Source organism: Electrophorus electricus, chromosome 23 (genome assembly GCF_013358815.1).
Source record: "Electrophorus electricus isolate fEleEle1 chromosome 23, fEleEle1.pri, whole genome shotgun sequence".
Lineage (NCBI taxonomy): Eukaryota > Metazoa > Chordata > Actinopteri > Gymnotiformes > Gymnotidae > Electrophorus > Electrophorus electricus.
The window spans coordinates 11821507-11824652 of record NC_049557.1 but is presented as its reverse complement, the minus strand read 5'-3'; positions in this window follow the sequence as shown (position 1 = coordinate 11824652).

Sequence of the window (3146 nt, the reverse complement as noted above, 5' to 3'; positions counted from 1 at the left end):
TATAATGGCAGAATTTTCTATAAAAATCTCCTATTTCACTTTAATTAATCTAATCTGGTAAAAGCTGTTATATTGCCTTTGTTAACATGAATTAATGAATCATTAGTGACACTATAAAAAACAGTTTTCAGCTATAGCTTGTCTATGGTTATAACATTGTACAAAGACATCAGTCTTTGATATTTCAAAGTGTCAAAGTGTAACAAGTTGAAGAAACATCTGTTTTACAACATATATGTAAACTTGTTTCTCCTTTTCAGCACCAGTAAGACTTTTCCTGTGCACCACTAAGACTTTTTCTCAGTGCACCAGTAAGACTTTTCCTGTGCACCAGTAAGACTTTTTCTCAGTGCACCAGCGTACGAGGCTGCACACCTGAATCTGACACAGCACACCTGACTATGACACAGCACACCTGAATCTGACTCAGCACACCTGACACTGAGACTCGTCTTTAGGTGTTTATTTTAGGATCCCAATAAAGACTCTAATGAGGAGTTAAATATGACCTTCTTGGTCTTGGTAAAGGAAGAGCCCTGCGTATGAGATGTCTTTAACTGTGAAGGACACTGAAGGACAACCTGGACGTCTTTCTCGGAGCAGCTCTCCAAGAAAAGAAAAATGTCTCAACAGAGACTCACCACCAAGAAAGGTCCACAAACTCAGATGAAGCAGAGGAAGGGCAGAAACCTGGTGAGTTAATGCTGAGCAAACATGATGGCCAGGAAACACAGGCGCGTTTGTCTTCATACCGCTACTTCTCTCTCCAGGACATGGGGAGAGAGACACTGAGAAAATGAGAGGAAAGAGCAAGAGATACACAGGGAGAGGACATATTGCAAATGCATGGAGTCCTTCCCACTCTACAAAGCTCCAACCCTCAGTGGCCTGCTGACTGTTGCTACTGTTGCTTCTCTATAACTTTATCATCATTCAGCAGGGCTGGCATGTTCCGCTTGGCGTCAGTACAGCAGCAGGTGTTCACCTGCAGCAGGAGGCCTGGGGGCTTTTACTTTTGTCTTGTTAGAATAATTCAAAGTGCTTCTGTGCATTGTTTGATTCTGGCAGCAGTACTGCAACCGACCAGTAGGAGTCTCTCTTCACATGAAAAAAGCAAAGCTCAGCGAACTTTAAGGTTTCTAAGAGAAACTATACAGAGACTGAATTAAAAACCATTCAAAAACTGCGAAGATACAAACTCTTAAACATAAGAACAGCGTGCACGTTTATACAGGCTTTAACAAAACAAACCGGCTAACGCGAAAAAGTCTAAATGTGAGAAACCACAGCTAACAGAAAAGAAATCACATCAAGGGAAGACGTATGAGGCGTCAGACACGCCTACTCGGCCCTACAGACACACCCACCAGCGCCCGAGAAGCGGCCGGGTTAAAGCCGTTCGGAGGCGTTATGTAAATTAATATGTAAATTAAAATTAAATATGAATGACGACAAAGTGAACGCTGCGTGCCTAGAGCTCTTTGTGTGCATATCCACGTGCGTTTTCTTAGAAACCGGAATGGAGAAAAACAATGCCTCGATGTGAGTCTGACCATGTTTATTTATACACTCTAACTCAGACACACACCCACACCCACACCCATCCCCATACCCATATATGCACACACCCCACTCACACAGACACACACACGTGCGCACACTTCTCCACACTCTCCTGACCCATGCTCGCGGGGTTACATGTCCCCAGGCATCAATTTGACTGGAAAGTGTTTTTTTGTGGTCCGCTAACAGTACATTAAGTTTTAAGCCACTACCCACTGTAGTGTAAGACCTGGCTCTGTTCCAGGAGAACCCTACATGGACACACACACACACACACACACACACACCTGGCTCTCACCTGAGAACAGGCAGAGCGAGAAGGAGAGGGCTCACGCCCCAACACAAACAGGATGAAAGCTGCAGACACCTGGGAGGAATCCTCTCGTCGGGAGAGGTTGGACCTCAGTGAGCACTGATGGTCAAAGTGTCACTCTCAGTGACAAATACTTAGAATATCTAAAACCTAAAACAGATGTGGGACTCAATTTCTTATTTAAGGAATGATAAATATAGGATTTGTTCTACTGTCTGTAAAAAGAAGACATTAGCACTGGTGTCCGCTAACACATCCAGATCGCTAGACGCAGACACACGTCACACAGGCACGTGAGTGAAATGGTGAGTAGTATTCATGCACCGCTGGGTCCACAGAAAAAACAACTATAACCATAACGAAAGGTCGGGACGGGGCCCCGCGCGGAAGGCCTGTGGAGAGTCTCGAGAACAGGACATGACAGAAACACAAAAGGTCTCTTATGCCGACTCTGTCTGCTGTCGCTCACGAGCGGAACCCCCTGTGACACTTGTTTGAAGCACTGCGATGATTAATCGCGCGCTACTTGAGCCTGCCAGTCGCCTGGCCGCGTGGATAATAACACGAGCTGGGGCAAAGGCATCACCGGCGCCGGGGCACGCGACATGACGACTCGGTTTCTCGGACATGTTTTCGTTTTAAAGCTTCGATACACAAAATGATCGCGTTCGGCAGGGGAAAAATACACGATAAAGTATTTTTTCAGGCGTTAAATACTGCAACACATTTTGATGTGTTTCGCTATTTGGGGGCTTTTGTGTAAGTGTCAATGTGAAAGTGATTACAGGGGTAGGAGCTCTCACGCATGACTGTCAAATAGATGAGTAGAGTGATGAATTGAGGGGCATAACTAGCAGTGTCAGAGCGGCTCTGCGGGTGTTAGAGGAGACGGATGCTTGAAATGCCTTCAGTGCCTCATTTTAAAAATAAATATATTAAATAAGAATGTGTCAATCTGGAAAGCCCACTTACAAAGTCATTTTCTAAAGACTTCTCGGTAGATGTACACTGTCTTGGATAAGGGGTTTTCTACTCCAGACAGTTCTGAACCGGCACGGCTATAAAGTAGAATAACTCCGATCTTGATAAGATTGATGCACGCGCGCACACACACACGCACACACTCACACACGCACACGCACGCACACACACGCACTCACACGCACACACTCACACACGCACACACACTCACACACAACCTGCGCTTCCCTCCTCTTGTCCAACCTGCTGAGGGGGGCCATTCAAAGTCAACTCACTCAACTACAACTTG